The sequence below is a fragment of the Anabrus simplex genome, chromosome 2, assembly GCF_040414725.1.
Source record: "Anabrus simplex isolate iqAnaSimp1 chromosome 2, ASM4041472v1, whole genome shotgun sequence".
NCBI classification, from domain to species: domain Eukaryota; kingdom Metazoa; phylum Arthropoda; class Insecta; order Orthoptera; family Tettigoniidae; genus Anabrus; species Anabrus simplex.
Window position 1 is genome coordinate 406,550,166 of NC_090266.1, and position 18,544 is coordinate 406,568,709.

The window sequence follows — 18,544 nt, forward strand, 5'->3', positions numbered from 1 at the left end:
GACGGCGAAAGAGCCTGATAAACATTATTCCATTTTTAGAATTCACTTTACATCGCACCGACACAGATAGGTCTTATGGCGACAGTGGGATAGGAAAGGGCTAAGATTGGGAAGGAAGTGGCCGTGGCCTTAATTAAAGTACATCCCCAGAATTTGCCTGGTGTGAAAATGGGAAACCACGGAAAACCATCTTCAGGGCTGCCGACAGTGGGGTTCGAACCCACTATCTCCCGAATACTGGATACTGGACGCACTTAAATGACTGCAGCTATCGAGATCGGTTGAACATTTTTTGCAATTGGCTTAACGTCGCACCGACTCAGATAGGTCTCATGGCGACAATGGCATAGGAAAGACTTAGGAGTGGGAAGGAAGCGGCCGTGGCCTTCATTAAGGTACATCCCCAGCATTTTCGTGGTGTGAAAATGGGAAACCACGAGAAATCATCATCAGGGCTGCCGACAATGGGGCTTGAACACATTATCTTCCGCATGCAAGCTCACAGCTGTGCGGCCCTAACCGTACGGCCATCTGGCCCGGTGAACATAATTAAACGACGGATGCAATACCACAACTCTTTACCAGCAAGTGTTTACGAACCACTCTGCCTTGGTGTTCTGGTTGTTATAAAGAGAAGAGCACCAATATAAAGAAACAGAAACTTCAAGAATCTAACGTTTATTTAAAGTTACTGTGTGATCACTAATGTTTAGTGAACCAATTAAATGTATATTTAAAATGAATCAGTAAGCATACATTCTCAAGGATGAGAAGAATTGAAAGGAGGATTCAGTGGATCAAGCAATGAGAATTGTATATGTACCGGCAACTCAAAATCTGAAAAACTGGCATGGTATTTAGTAATTAAAGTACGGAGCGAGTTGGTTGTGTGGTTAGGGCCGCGCAGGTGTGAGCTTACATTCGGGAGACAGTGGGTTCGAGCCGCACTGTCTGTAGTCCTGAAGATGGTTTTCCGTGGTTTCCCATTTTCACACCAGGCAAATATTGGGCTGTACCTTAATTAAGGTAACGGACGATTCCTTCCCACTCCTACTACATTCCTATCCTATCGTCGCCCTAAGACCTATCTCTGTCGGTGCGACGTAAAGCAACTTGTAAAAACATAGTAACTAAACTGTCATTAAAAAATGCATGATTATAACTTATTAGCCTTATTTGCAACCAAATGCTTAATAATATCTCTCGTAACACTAAATATTATTCATTGAACAGTCTCCATTCCTAAAGCCAAAGAAACATAAACTGAGCGAGTTGGCAATGTGGTAATGATCATGCAACTGTAAACTTGCATTCGAGAAATGGTGAGTTCGAATCTCACTGTCGGTAGCCATGAAGATAATTATGGGTCGGTGACCTTAGAGGTTAGGCCCCTTGAAACAACAAGCATCATCATCAATTAAAGCCACGGCCGCTTCCTTTCTGGTCGGAGCTTTTCCCATCCCATCGTCGCCTGAAACCAATATGAGTTACAACGACGTTCAATAACCAGCAAAAATAAAAAGACGTTTCCGTGTAAATGAATAAAGTGTCGTAAGCCAAAGATTTCCAGGCAAATCCCTTTGAAATTAATTTCATGCAATATCAAAATGCAAGTTTCTAGTTTTATATGACTATTAATATGTGATTATGCCCTCCAGTTTTAGGTGAAATTCTAAACACAGGGATAAAAAAATTTCGATTCAAAATCTCATCTGTGTTGGCTAGGATTCGAGCACACGGAATTACAATGTTAGGGTTAAACTGAAATTATTGTATAACACATTGGATTTCATATTGAATATTGCGCAAGTACTTCCTTATACAGAGTGGGCAAAGTGAAACTGGCTCGGAAACTATTTACAGTAGGACTGACGTGGGATTGCCCCTTCTAATGAACATCAAAGAAGATGCTGGAGATGGACGTCGATGCAGCGCTGTGCTCGATTTATGAGTCTGTAAATGCCGGTTAGCATTAAGAGTTTGATGAAAGAACCGTGTTACGATGGGGACACCAGACAATATGCACCACACAACAATCTTGAGCTCGTGCAACAGCAACTCAGAAACCACCGACAGAACTCAACACGCGAAGGTTCGTCTGGATGCTTTGACGTATGCATTAAAGTAAATACTTTATGTAAGGGTACAGATGCAGGTCCTTTCTGATTAATGTTTCGACATGACGATCTCCTAATTCTCACCCGCACACACAAACGCGTTGAGATTTCGTCGGACTTCGTTCCAGGATTTCCTTCACTCGAGCAATGTTTTCTGGTGTTCGAACTCTTTCCGGATAGTTACGGTCTTTATTCGCTACAGAGCCCCTTTCACGCCATTTTTCCACTAAGGTTTGCATTGCAGACTTTGCTAGAGGTTTTGCCAAAACACTTCCAGTCTCAAACTCTTGCGCAAACAGTTTCGCACAGGTTTTCCACGAATCGTGTTTCGCATAACACTCGACAATGAACACGCGCTGTTTTATCGTCAGCACCATTTTGTGTTGCATTGAACTGCTCACTAAACACGTCTGCTGCTCCCACTCACTCATACGTAATGACTAGACCTGGGATTTTAAGGCAAATGCCTACTTCGTTCCTTACGAAATAACATGATTTTAAAAAAATATGTTGACGTTTCATGATAAATACCTTACATTAACAGAGTTTTATAGTGCCCTAAAATGCCTATTTGGACCTTTAGAGCCTATTTTAGTATTTTAGTGCCTAAAAATGCCTATTTTCTACATTTAAAATAAAATTCAACTTCTATAATTTTTACAATCACACAATGGACATCCTGGAACGAGCAGAACAGGAGAGGGTGGGTTTTTCACAGAAATGTGCTCTTCCCAGACAACTGTCACCAAAGGAATGCTGAGTGAAGGGTGGAGGTGGAGGATTAGCTCAGAAGAACAACGAGCAGGTAGTAAAGGACGTACTGTGTCGAGTGACGGGGTGAGGGGGGCGGGGGGAGATTATCTAGGAAGAACAAGGAGCAGGTAGTAAGAAGGGACATTCTGTGTCAAGTCTCCAGTGAAAGAACATCTGTTTAAGTGAATATAGTTCATCATGCCTAAAACGAAATCATCTAAGAGTGCACTTATACAACAATGGCTTGTACAATTTCCAGGGATGACTTTTGATGGCAAGATTATTTTCTGCCAGTACTGCAATAAACAGGTATGGGCATATATCGTAAATTTCATATTAATCTAAAACTAAGGTTTTGATATTGGCTCCTCTAATTAATTGTAGAGACCTAGTCCAGACGACCTGGGTTCGATTTCTAGTACCGGCAGTAATTTAGAAATCGATGAGGTCTGGAACGGTGTTGACCCAGCATCGTGAGGACAATTGAGAAGCTACAGTGGGCAGGGGTCACGGAGGCAAGGCAATACGGCTGAGGGATGTATCGTGCTGACCACACTCCACCCATTATCTGCAGGCCATGAGCTGGGCAGCAACCGTTATTGAAAGCCAAGGCCCTTCGGGGACTGTAGTGTTCTTGTTCTTAATTAACTTTAGAGTAATAATGGCTTAATTTAAATAGTACAAAATTACATATTTTATTCAATAGCTCACCTTTTCTATTCCTCATCTTAGTCTCTAATTGACATCACTTTATTGTGTTTTAGATTAAACATGAGAAAAAATGCCACCTTCAGCAGCATGCAGATACTGCCAGTCACAAAGCGAAAGCAGCCATGAAAAGTAACAATAGACAGACTCTGCTCACACAAACTATATCTCCTACAACCCATAATGGTTTCTATGTTGATATGTGTAGAGCCCTAGTTGCAGCAAATATCCCCTGGAATACTGTGCATAATCCGGTTTTCAGAGATTTTTTAGAGAAATACACCAAGCAGCACATCCCATCAGCATCTACATTAAAGAAGAACTACTTAGATATTTGTTACAATGAGGTCACTTTGTCAATCAGGGAGGATATTGGGGAGTCTTGCATATGGTTGTGTGTGGACGAAACCACCGACTCTGTGGGCAGGTACATTGCTAACCTTATAGTAGGAAAACTGGAACCCAATCAGGCATCTACCGCTCACCTTCTTTGCTCTAAACAGCTTGAGAAAGTCAATAGTCAAAGCATTGCATACTTCATCAACAAGGGGTTGCAATTGTTGTATCCTCGGAGTGTTGATGATTCTAAAGTCCTTCTCCTTGTCTCCGATGCTGCTTCCTACATGATTGCCACTGCACCTCTCCTCAAAACTTTCTATCCTTCTTTAATTCATGTTACTTGCATGGCCCATGCCTTGCATAGACTCGCAGAAACAGTTAGGGCCGAGTTTCCTGCAGTAAATACTCTCATTTCAACAATGAAGAAAGTGTTCTGTAAGGCTCCATCAAGAATAGCCATCTTTCGAGAGAAACTCCCCTCTATTCCCCTTCCACCACAGCCAATCATCACCCGTTGGGGTTCCTGGATGGAAGCTGCCCTGTATTATGCAGAACATCTTGAGGAAATCAAGACTGTGATAGACAATTTGCCTTTAACGGACAACTCTGCATGTGTGTCGTCTGTCAAAGAGCTGTTAAATGATTGTTCCAGTGTTCAGAGAGACATTGCGTATATTCAGGCAAATTTTTCATTTCTTCCAGTCACCATTACAAAAATGGAGGAAAAAGGAAACAGTCTCAAACAGCAATTTTCTGTTATTGAGGAAGCTGAGAATAACATACAAAGTGCTAGGGGCAAGGTAGGGGACAAAATAAGAGACAAGTGGTCTAGTGTACTGCAGAAGAACTCAGGTTATTCAGTGCTGAAAATGGTACATCAGGTAATGGATGGGGAAAAGGTAGACTTACCAAGTGAAATTGAATTGAAAAATGTAGATAAATTTTCCTATGCCCCTCTAACATCTGTGAGTGTGGAGCGCACTTTTTCTGCTTTCAAAATGATTTTAACAGACAAAAGACAGCCTGACTGTGGAAAATTTGGAGAAGATTATTGTTATGTACTGTAAAGCAAACTACGAATGAAAGTACTGTAGGAATGTTCCTCACAAATAATAAACACATACTCCATTCGCGTTTATGCCGTTATTGGATGCCTACAGTGCTGTAATTGTGTACAGTAATTTTAGTATTAAGGTTTTAGATCAGTACTGATAATGGTATATCATATAATCCATAACTTTTTTGTCACATTACTTTTTATATTGTTTTTGATAAATGTCTTTTTTTATTATGTCTTAATTTTGCAGTTATTTCGGTTAAGAATAGGGATACCACGTTTGTTAAAGTAAAAAAAGTATCACGTTACAGTTTAAGTGTATATTGTAATATTTTAAACTCTATTTCCTGCCTATCCACACATTTTTAAAACATATTTTAAGTGCCTGTTTTCTCTTTTAAAAGCCTATTTACTTGTTTTAAAAGCCTATTTTAGGCGCCTAAAACTAATTTTTTAGAGCCTAAAATCCCAGGTCTAGTAATGACACAGTGACGTACTCGGGAGATGAGCACGCGCAGACATGTGACAGCAACTCGTTGGTAGATCGAAATCTGGGTTTTCAGCATTTCCCGTGATGGGCAGTTCTCCTGTTTATTAATAAGGGTTGAATTCCGCGTCAGTTTTATACAAATTTTCCTGCTCAGTTTTATTTTGCCCGCCTGGTACATATCGCTGAAGTCAGACAGATTTCGAAAAAAAAAAATAATAATACGTCCTTCAGAATTCGCCACATTTTTTTGCTACAATACATAGTACACGCACGCACATTAATGGTGTCCCGACATAAACAATCAACACTGCCCCACTCCAGTACTGAAAAGGAGGGGAGAGAGCAAAGGGATAGTGTTGAAGGCCACTCCAGTACTGAAAAGGAGGGGAAGGGAGTGAACAGGTAGTGCTGAATACACAGTGTGTGTATTCCGGCGTTATACTGTAACATTGTAATAAGATGGCTCCTATCCTATCGCAGGTGACTCGAGGCCGTATTATTGGCATGTGAGAGGCTCACATGGTCCTCCAAGCAATAGCAGAAGCAATACCATGCAGTCTTAAGACAGTTTGGAAATGGATAGAAATATGGCAAGAACGAGGTGAAGAAGGATTGGTAGACCCGATATAACGCAGCTACAAAATAGTCCTAACTACTGTAGTATAAAATACTTTTCGGTTAAAAACCTCCTTTACCTCTTAATACTGTAATTATCAGAGTAGGTTACTTTTTTTAATTGTTTATGTTAAAATGCTATTTGTTCAGGGCGTCGACCTATAGAGTTCTTTTGCCCCTACTTGCACAATGTATGAACCTGCATGTAATTGGAATTGCGGAAGTGTTGAGTGTTGAATGTGAGGAACGTTAAGGACGACACAATCACGCAGTCCCCAGGCTAGGGATATTAATCATTTACAATTAAAACCTCCTGACCAGGCCGGGAATCGAACTCGGGGCGGCCGGACGCGTTGCCCCGTACACCGCGGGGCCAGACGAGTAGGTAACCTAATGCTGTACTTCAATACATCCGTCACTGTGCCTATTTCGATCACAACAAAGTCTTGTAGCGGGCTGTCTGCATGCAGTCCATGCAGCAATGCGTTAAGCCTTCGACACTACCCCTTCACTCTCTTCCCCCATGTTTTGTACTGGATTGGCCTTCAACACTACCCCTTCACTCTCTCCCCTTATTTTCAGTACTGGAGTGGGGCAGTGTTTATTGTTTATGTCGGGACACCATTAATGTGCACGTCTGTACAATGCACTATATATATCTCGTTATTTGAACTCAATGTCTACCGTCTCCGAGTTAAAAAATTTTTTGTAAATATCTATAATATTTTTACGTCAAAAGTAGAGGTTGGTTCCATTACACCAAAGTCATTTGGGCCTTTAACTAAAGATTTAACCTTAGTTATGATCGTTTCTTTATCTTTCAGCTCTGCACACACGGTAAGAAGTATTTATTTTATCCACTTAATTCCTACTTTTCTTTGCAAAATGCTTGGATTCTGCGTAGCGAGTGAGAGTCGCCTAGCTGTCAGCTTGCATTCGGGAGATGGTTCGAATCCCACCGTCGGCAGCCCTGAAGATGGTTTTCCGTGGTTTCCCATTTTCGCACCAGGCAAATGTACCTTAATTAAGGCCACGGCCGGCACCTTCCCAATCCTAGCCCTTTCCCATCCTTCCGTCGCCGAAAAACTTCAATGTGTTAGTGCGATGTTAAACCAGACTCACGGACCTCGGGTTCGACCCCAGGCTAAGGGCCTAAAACCCTAGTTCGATGCACGCCTGCTAAACATGATAGCTGAACCCAACTACCAACGTGATTATGGTCAAGGGTGCTAGGTTAACATAACAGGCACGCCTTCGACTCCAGGCTTAACCTTACAAGGGCGTTACAGACTCAGTTTTGAGGTTCGGTCCCAGGCTTAACCTAACTAGACAAGATGCGACATGGTCCAGGGGCTTTGATGAAGAGATTGGTGGAAGCTGAACTTGAAACAAGATGGCGGCTACACATAGGACTAGGGAGATAGCGTAACGCGTAATACTATGCTTTATTCATAGGGGCATAATGCTGAAAGGTAACCTTAAATCTTGGAGCTGGGCGACCGCATAAACGGCAAAACGGCAACAGATTTAACTTTATAGGGTGTTACAGTCTCAAGTTTGAGATTCGATCCTAGGCTTAACCTAACTAGACAAGATGAGACATGGTCCAGGGGCTTTGATGCTGGGATTGGTGGAATCTGAACTTGAAACAAGTTGGCGGCTACATATAGGACTAGGGAGATGGTATAAGGCGTAATACATGTGCTTTATTCATAGGGGCATAACGCTGAAAGGTAACTTTAGGTCTTGGAGCTGAGCGACCGCATAAATGGCAAAAGGGCAACAGGCTTAACTTTACAAGAGTGTTACAGTCTTAAGTCTGAGATTCAATCCCAGGCTTACCCTAAGTAGAGAAGATGAGACATGGACCAGAGGCTTTGATGCTGAGATTGGTAGAAGCTGAAATTGAAACAAGATGGCGGCTACGCATCGGACTAGGGAGATGGTATAAGGTGTAATACATATGCTTTATTCATAGGGGGCGTAATATTGGGAAGCATCCTTGAGGCTCTAAAACGGAGTTCGAGTTTAGGGACTCCCATGAACTAAAATGGAACTACTCCGAGACTAAATTCTGGCACTTCGGCGGCTCCAAAATTTATTTAGTAGAACGTAAAGCCAAAATCATTATTAATAGTTGACTAAAAACAGAAATTGAGTCCGGGGGCGCCCTTGAACAAGAGTAACATTAGTCAAAATATCTAACCTGCACAGAGATCGAGTCTAGGACTCCTTTGAACAAAAGAAGAACGGATACCGAAGCTGAAACTCTTTTAGATTGAAGCGCAACATTAACCAGGAAAATCGAACACTAAAGTTTTTCTTGGACCCAACCGACCCGACTAGGATTCGAACCTGTAGCTCCTCTACTTGAGAAGCTGACAAGCATAACTGTACATTGAACGTTTGTGGGTTTAATTGAAACAAAGCAGCTGAAGTGCTATTGTTTGATTCGATACACTTAACGTTTGAGCTGCGGGTTTTTGTGGCAGACAGTGCTGAGAGCCTGCGATCTAATATCGTGGAACTTGAGAATGGCTGCACCGAGCGATTTTGACGTGTGATTAGGGTCACGTGGCTGTGAGCTTGCATTCGGGAGATATTGGGTTCGAACCCCATAGTCGACAGCCCTGAAGATGGTTTTTCGTGGTTTCCCATTTTCATACCAGACAAATGCTGAGGCTGTACCTTAATTAAGGCTATGGCTGCTTTCTCCCCACTCCTAACCCTTCCCTGTCCCATCGTCGCCATAAGACCAATCTGTGTCGGTGCGAGGTAAAGCCAATTGTAAAGAAATAATAGGTGCAGTGAGTATGACATGAAAATTAGCCTTCCAAGACTGAAGTGATGTCAGCAGGGAAAATCCTAAGAGAATTGAATGTCAGGTTGGGAATACAAAACTGGAACAGGTAGATCATTTCAAGGTTTTAGGATGTACATTCTCCCACGATGATAGTATAGTAATTGAGATTGAATCAAGGTGCAGCAAAGCTAATGCAGTGAGCTCGCAGTTGCGATCGACAGTATTCTATAAAAAATAAGACAGCTCCCCGAAGAAACTATCTTTACATCGGTGTTTTCAGACCAATTTTGTGTGCACTTAGGATACCTTATTCATAAGTTAGAATATAAAATTTAGTTTCACAAATACATATTTGTATGGAAATCTTCTGGATGAGGAACTTTGGAAATCAAATCCCGGCATCGCATTCCCATCCTCCCTAATTTTAACTGGCACAACGGTTTCGCTGAAGAGCATACGGGTCAATGGTTGGTTCGTAAGTAAAGTGGGCACTTAATCTAAATATATTGAAAGTAGGGTGCTCTATAATACAAGAGGAATACACTATATTACTGAATAAGAAGAATCGATTGTTCCCAATTCAAAACATATAACTGATAGAATCACATGAAATATCTGTACACACCAGAAATGCTATGTTATTGCCTACGTGGCAACTTTAAACACAAAAATCAATTATATGCGAAATTCTGTTAAATGTCCTTGTATCGGTCTATATCACTTCTGAATATAATTTTGGCATTCCCACATCAGCTTATTACACTGCACGCATATACATTACACTTCCTAATCAATAGGGATCTGTCAATTTGTCTAATGTCGGTACCCGCAGGTATCCGCTATATTATTACCTAACAGCACATACATTATACGTACGGGATGGCATTCTTCTGAGAGAAACAATATTTTACAACGTCGTAGTATTAAGATATTTTAATGAAATACAATTCCGCACATTTACCCACTCGTGAAAATCATGTCGTCGCTTGTCGCCAAAAAGATCTACTTTAGAACATTAATTATGCATCACACCATCGCATATACGCATTTCTCCGTGGCACTATCTTATTCTAATATTTTACAAAGCGACACACACAACGTTGGTATCCTGTAAATCACCATAAATCACCATCCCTCATGGCGCAAGAGCCCCGAAGGACCATGGCCTACCAAGCGACCGCTGCTCAGCCCGAAGGCTTACAGATTACGAGGTGTCGTGTGGTTTGCACAACGGATCCTCCCGGCCATTATTCTTGGCTTTCTAGACCGGGCCGCTATCTCACCGTAAGATACTTCGTCAATTGTAATCACGTAGGCTGAGTGGACCTCGAACCAGCCCTCAGATGCAGGTAGAAATCCCTGACCTGGCCGTGAATATAACCCGGAGCCTCCGGGTAAGAGGCAGGCACACTACCCCTACACCGCGGGGACGGAATAAATCACCATACACTGATATAATACATAAATATAAACACATGTAAGAATCAAGCAATCACCTGTAAAATATACATCAACACAAGATATAATATACACACTTTAATGCCTTCTGAAACTGTGACCTCTTTCAGGTCTCCTGGTGTCGATCCAAAGACGTCAATACCAACCGGGCATCGAAGCATGTTAGTTTGTTTTCGAGGTGCTACCTGAAATCTCTACTATGATCTCATTTGAATAAAAACTTTGGAGGAATACTTCACCCATCGGGTCATGAAACATACAATGTTGAGGGTAACAAATTATTAACACGTGAATATACAGGGTTATTCACCTAAAATGTTACACTTCTAAACCATTAAAGATATCGGCATTCTGTTTTCATATTCGTAAATGGTACGCAGTTTTTTGTAAAATAACGTGCTACTTAGACTCATGGGGCTGATTAACAACCGAGATATTGACACTAACTCCATATTTTTAAATGGAACGGCACACATTCATACAGCTGACCTAAAAGTTCAACTACGTACAAGTTCAAATATGTAAGTATTTTCAAAATCGGACAATTAGTTTTGGAGATATAAGTAAGAAGAGCATGCGCGGTTTTGCCTGTCGCTCCCCGCCTTGCCATTCTTCGGAAGGCCATAAATCTCTCCCTCTCTCTCTAAAACCAGCCTACTGTCAGCTGAGGGAAACACTTTCACTTGCCCAGACATAAATACGTAATTCTCAGTTCAATTCTCTCGTGTTTCTCCAGGCACATAATCATGTATTGATACCTTCTGATATCATTTCATCTCAATGTTTCGACCATATTCAGTATTGGTTCACTTCATCAAAATAATAATAATAATAATAATAATAATAATAATAATAATTATTATTATTATTATTATTATTATTATTATTATTATTATTATTATATTCTCAATCTGTCATTTTAAACATTTTCACATGTACCGTTTTCCCCTTCATTTCACACACGTGTACCTGAAATCCACGTTATTTACACATCGAGAAGATCCTAACTTGACAGGTAGTTACTTAACATAACGATCACTTGCGCAACTATCTAGATCATTGTTCGCACTTCGAAATCATCTATCCTCCTTATAGTTGTCAGCATCCTTAATTCTAAAAAAGGAGGTAGCTGTATACACGCATTAAAGTCGTGAAGCACTTGGCTAATATATATTTGAAAATTTGAGAATATTCATCTCAACTAATTGATTTGGAACAGATTATGAAGTCCGCTGATTTATCAACTCCACCCTTACGAATGCTTCACTCAAACACAACACACTATGGGGCCTTAGACACTAATTCATGCAAACATCCACGGAATAAATCTGTGATTAACCCATAATCACAGAAGACAAAGCAATAAAATATCAAAATAATAAAGAAACTTTACCCCATTGAAACACGCATATTGCGTCACTTACACGTTTTAACAGATATCAAAATGCATGCTGAAAAATTATATTTACAAAGTAAGTTTTATATATTACTGCGACACATGATTTTCATGCTTAGGAATATCATGGAATGTACTTATCATTGCTGTATGTAACCATGCTGTCATTAGGAGGTACCCATACGGATTTAAATCTCCATCACTGACGCCTCATTAGCAGGTAGTCATAAGTTCATCTTCTTCGGAGTTGAATCCATGGTGTCTTAATTTGCAATCTCCTACTGTTGGAAGTTCTGTGTGGTCTTTGACTGAAATAATGCAGGCATACCGGAGCGTTCTGGTAGAGTAGAATCCTGGGTTCGACGAGCACTTACACACATGTAAACAAGGGAGGAATTAGTTATTGAAGCACTGTCTATATGTCTTCGAATAATATGATATTGATAGACCCACTTCTAGACGCTAATGGACTATCCGAGTAGCGGTTGCAGTCCCCGGAGATCACTACTCGATTCCCTTTTGTTAAAAAGCGACATAGTTACTGGCTTTATTTATTCCTACGTGAGCGTCACTTGTTCATTTATGGAGCACTTCCTGGCTAGTCTAACAGCTTTTACTTGTTGGGATTATAGTCTCCTACACTGCAAAAGCGTTAATCCCGGTGCAATAATTATTTGTACTCTATATTCAATACCTCACTACATCGTGACGATTACTGGAATACTACCCGTTCCTGGAAACATATCCCTGTGAGCCGTCACTGATATTCCCTGTCTACATTCCCTTAATATATATTGGGATTAGAATCACATAAATCCACACACCACAATTATTATTCACACCAGAAAAGTAGGATTGTTTTAGGAACGTGTATCGGCCTAATGAAGAGTAGACTTCCGTCTAACACAATATATAACAACTCTGATTAACACTGGATAGCATTGAGTAGAACTGGTTAGCAGTGACCGAATGAGTAACACTGTTTGACACACTGGATACTGGACGAAAGAATAACGAATGAGTAACACTGGTTAGCAATGAACGACTGAGTCTGAGTAAAGAATGAGTAACTAAGGCCTGTCCTGGTATCATTTTATAAGAAATCCGGGTCGCCGACTATGGAGAGGGTAAGCTCCGCCAACAGGTGACAAATCGGTCTGCTAATAATGATCCCTCAGGGTCGTATATATATTCATTTTGTAGATCTTGACTTTCTCTTTTCACTGATCTACTTTCGTGTAAATCTCATCGCTGAATCTCTAGTTAATCTCACAAGCTTTCTCCTGGATCAAAGCGCGCGAAGTAGTATGAGGTGGGGACTACCTATCTCTGTCGAGATAAGCGCTCCCGACAGATGGTTCCCATTACATACACCTGGCTATTGTGCGTCCATTAGTAATACGTTCGTTAAGTAATACATCTTCTTACATCATCAAATATTGCTGATTTCAATCAGTCCTTACTTGTCAAGGCTTGTACCGAATTTTTATTATTATTATTATTATTATTATTATTATTATTATTATTATTATTACCTGACGTGCGGAATTTGCGAGTTGGTACTCATGAATATACAGGGGAATCACTGAGAATATCCAGTTCTCAAGTTAGAATCCTGTAAAGTTAACTCCACCTCCTGACATAGGCAGTATCTGAGCGTGGCGCCCAGTTACTTTCTCGCTCGCACGACGGAGAGCGTAATTCCAAGGTTTCGCTGTACTGAGAGCTCTCTCCTTCGATACGCGCAATTAGAACTTCACACTTTGAGCTAGCACAGCGCCGCTCGTATGCTTATTACAACCAAATATATAGTAGAATGACGCGGAAAATCGCATATCTAACTTGTTGGGCCTTATGACATGCCTATTAGCATGGTATTAAACGGTTACAGTATGCTTGATACAATGTATGTATGTATGTATGTATGTATGTATCTATGTATGTATGTATGTATGTATGTATGTAGTATGAGGTGGGGACTACCCTATCTCTGTCGAGATAAGCGCTCCCGACAGATGGTTCCCATATGTATGATAAAGCAATATTGTAGTACGTAGGCCTACCGGTATTCGGTTTGAACCATAGTTAATAGGCTAATGTTATTAGAAATAAATTGATCGTAAATACAAAAATATATGTGAGTATAATAGCCACCTCTGTGATGAAGTATGATCGGTGGAAAACGGTAAATAAAAATGTAAACAGACTCTCGGATGGGTTTACAGAAATTGCTGAGGAATGTCAAAACAGGTTTGTACCTTCAAAGGTGGTAAGGAATCGTAAATGGTCCACTTTATTATAAAAGAGAAATAAAGAGACTAAGAAGGAGGTGCAGATTGGAGAGAAATAGAGTTAGAAATGGCTGTGGAAGTAAGGAGAAATTGAATGAACTTACTAGGAAATTGAATCTAGCAAAGAAGGCAGATAAGGAAAACATGATGGCAAGAATAATTGGCAGCCATACAAATTTTAGTGAAATATGGAAGGGTAGGTATAGGTACTTTAAGGCAAAAGCAGTTTCCAAGAAGGACATTCCAGGAATAATTAATGAACAAGGGGAGTGTGTACGCGAGGATCTTCAAAAGGCAGAAGTCTTCAGTCAGCAGTATGTAAAGATTGTCGGTTACAAAGATAATATCCAGATAGAGAAGGAGACTAATGCTAAAGAAGTATTAAAATTTACATATGACAACAATGATATTTACAATAAGATACAAAAGTTGAAAACTAGAAAAACGGCTGGAATTGATAAGATTTCTGGGGATATGCTAGAGACAATGGGTTGGGATATAGTACCATATCTGAAGTACTTAAGTACTGGAATAACTTACCCAGGCAGCTGTTTGGTTGAAGGAGCTATACCAAATGAATAGAGAGTTGCTATAGTAACCCCTGTGTATAACGGAAAGGGTGATAGACATAAAGCTGAAAATTATAGGCCTGTAAGTTTGACATGCGTTGCATGTATGCTTTGGGAAGGCATTATTTCTGATTATATTAGACATGATGATTGCAAAATTAATAACTGGTTCGATAGAAGGCAGTTCGGTTTTAGGAAAGGTTATTCCACTGAAGCTCAACTTGTAGGATTCCAGCAAGATAGAGCAGATATCTTGGATTCAGGAAATCAAATGGACGTATCGCGATTGACCTGTCTAAAGCATTTGATAGGGTGGATCATGGGAGACTACTGGCAAACATGAGTGCAATTGGACTAGACAAAAGTGTGACTGAATGGTTTGCTATATTTCTAGAAAATAGATCTCAGAGAATTAGAGTAGGCGAAGCTTTATCTGACCCTGTAATAATTAAGAGGGGAATTCCTCAAGGCAGTATTGTTGGACCTTTATGTTTTCTTACATATATAAATGACATGAGTAAAGAAGTTGAATCAGAGGTAAGGCTTTTTGCGGGTGATGTTATTCTGTATAGAGTAATAAATAAGTTACAAGATTGTGAGCAACTGCAACATGACCTCGAGAATGAGATGGACAGCAGGCAATGGTATGATGGTAACGGAGTTAAAAGTCAGATTGTGAGTTTCACAAACAAGAAAAGTCCTCTCAGTTTTAATTACTGCGTTGATGGGGCGAAAGTTCCTTTTGGGGATCATTGTAAGAATCTAGGTGTTAATATAAGGAAAGATCTTCATTGGGGTAATCACATAAACGGGATTGTAAATAAAGGGTACAGATCTCTGCACATGGTTATGAGGGTGTTTAGGGGTTGTAGTAAGGATGTAAAGTAGAGGGCATATAAGTCTCTGGTAAGACCCCAACTAGAGTATTGTTCCAGTACATGGGACCCTCACCAGGATTACTTTATTCGAAAACGGGAAAAAATCCAAAGAAAAGCAGCTCGATTTGTTCTGGGTGGTTTCCGACAAAAGAGTAGCGTTACAAAAATGTTGCAAAGTTTGGGTTGGGAAGAATTGAGAGAAAGAAGAAGAGCTGCTCGACTAAGTGGTATGTTCCGAGCTGTCAGCGGAGAGGTGGCGTGGAATGACATTAGTAGACGAATAAGTTTGAGTGGCTATTTTAAAAGTAGGAAATATCACAATATGAAGACAAAGTTTGAATTCAAGAGGACAAATTGGGGCAAATATTCATTTATAGGAAGGGGAGTTAGGGATTGGAATAACTTACCCAGGCAGATGTTCAATAAATTTCCAATTTCTTTGAAATCATTTAAGAAAAGGCTAGGAAAACAACAGATAGGTGATCTGCCATCTGGGCGACTGCCCTAAATGCAGATCAGGATTGATTGATTGATTGATTGATTGATTGATTGATTGATTGATTGATTGATTGATTGATTGATTGATTGATTGATTGATTGATTGATTGATTGATTGATTGATTGATTGATTGATTGATTGATTGATTGATTGATTGATCATTCCGTCCATCAGCCGGTTTGTGATAGACGATCTTCATCTTTATATCGATCGTAATTCTTACTATGATAAATGCTGTAGTGTCGTTTTAGGTTCAATCTTTCCAATTGGTTGTAGGTTTTATGACAATGTAAACATTTTTCCAAACTTGAGTATCCAAGTATGTATAGTATTTACTTCCCATTCATTTCGAAATGCTAACGAAGTCGAGAGACTCCACTTCGAACTTTCCGCAGTAAGCTCCATTATGTTAACTGAGATTAACTACAAATGCAACTTATAGCGTGTCTCATACCTTCTTGGGTCAAATTGGAACAGGTTATAATGGGTCCACAACTGATTATATTGAGGAAGGGAACCAATGGTCGGAAATGCATGTTTATTGTGTTATGGACATACACATCGTACACCGCATAACAACAACGTAGCTCATACTAATTGTTCAAAGTGACGATCGCCACGTTCAATGCATGTATTGCAACGGCGCAAGCAGTTCTACGGCACTCTCTCAAAGATCCCGGGTATCTGTTGTACACTGGAACAAGCAGCGGGTGATAAATAGCGTACACCCCTGACCAGACAGCTTGTGATGTGTCCATGATGAGGTGTCTTACTTGTACAGTGCATGACGCCTAGTAAAAAATGGAACGTTACTCGTCAAGAGAGTTGGCAAGCATGCATTTAATGTACGGTGTGGCAGGATGTAGTGTCCGTAAAACAGCATGAATGTACGGAGAACGCTTTTCCAACAGGCGTCGTCCAAATTCGAAGAAGTTTATCTCCAAGAGACGGAATCGTTCACGTCACAAAGAGCCGGCCAAGGTTCCCGCAAGAACGTGTCCGAACACCAGACTTTGAGGAGATGGTTGTATCGTGTGGCCGTCCACCCAGCAATAAGCACCCGTCAATTTGTCTGTGAAACGCACACTTCGAAGGATGCAGTGTAGAGAGGACTGGCGCAACAGGTATTACACCCCTATCATAAAGAACGTGTGCAACCACTGGGACCGACGGATTTTGCGTTCAGTTCTGTCAGTGGATTATCCACCGCAGTGCTGAAGTGCCGAACGTGTGAGGCCTCATTCACCCGTGATGGTGTTTTCAACAGCCGCAACAGCCATGTCTGGAGTGAGGATAATCCCCACGCCACCCACATCGGTAATGAAATGGCGTATGGCTTTTAGTGCCGGGAGTGTCCGAAGACATGTTCGGCTCGCCAGCTGCAGCTCTTTTGATTTGACTCCCGTAGGTGACCTGCGCGTCGTGATGAGGATGAAATGATGATGAAGACGACACATACAACCAGCCCCCGTGCCAGAGAAATTAACCAATGATGGTTAAAATTCTCGACCCTGCCTGGAATCGAACCCGGGACCTGTGACCTAAGGCCAGCACGCCAACCATTTAGGCATGGAGCCGGACACCCACATCGGTGGCCACCAGCAACGATTTTCTGTCAACGTATGGGCTGGCACCGTCCAAGTTCACCTAGCAGGACCTCATTTGTTATCTCCTCGTTTGACTGGTCCACGTTACCTGGTGTTCCTGCGTGATGTGCTTCCATAGTCCCTGAAGACTGTACGACTTGTCCGCGAAAGGATGTGGTTTCAACACGACGGTGCACCAGCCCATTTCAATGCCAATGTCCGCGATCACCTGAACAATGTGTTCGCTCATCGTTGGATTGGAAGGGGAAGTCCTATCCCATGGCCAGCACGATCGCCGTATCTCACACCTCTGGAATTTTTCCTCTGTGTTTCACGTCAAATCGTTGGAGTATGAAAACCCCGTAGAAATGGATGAAGACCTGCTTGCTAGGATCCAAGCTGCCTATCTCCTAGTACAACAGACACCAGGGATCTTTGAAAGAGTGCGTCAGAACTTCATGCGCCGTTGCCATGCATGCATTAAGACTGGCGATCGTCAGTTTGAACAGTTACTGAGAACAACGATGTTGTTATGCGGTGTATATCCATAACACAACAAATATTCATTTCCGACCATTGGTTTCCTATCTCTATATAATCGGTTGTAGACCCACTATCACCTGTTTCAATTTGACCCAAAAGGTTTGAGACACCCTGTGTGCACTAGAGCACAGTGGACTGTGGCGTCACACCCCTATGCTAAGGCAATGTGCTCGCAGCCCGTGAAACCACTCGCTGCCAATTTCCCGGCATCTGCACACCACTGCTGTAATAAATCTAAAACTATGACATGTGCTGGTCTGCTGAAAAATACCAGACATTAGTTTCGCTTTAAGTGGGGAAGGATTCACGAAACGGTGAATTTTCAAATGATCGTGGTGATGATGATGTTTGATTTAAGAAAGAAATAGGTGACAGTGTGGAGAACCACTAACCATTGTTTTAAGAACGAATTGATAGAATCGACAGAATCACCCGACCCTAG

The 18,544-nt window shown here is 41.1% G+C and overlaps 1 protein-coding gene across 1 annotated transcript in view; it reads left to right on the forward strand.

The window, feature by feature from the left end:
- The window catches only part of LOC136863560 (uncharacterized), a 274,361-nt gene that overhangs the window by 222,677 nt on the left and 33,140 nt on the right, over window positions 1-18,544 (forward strand). The window lies entirely within an intron of this gene.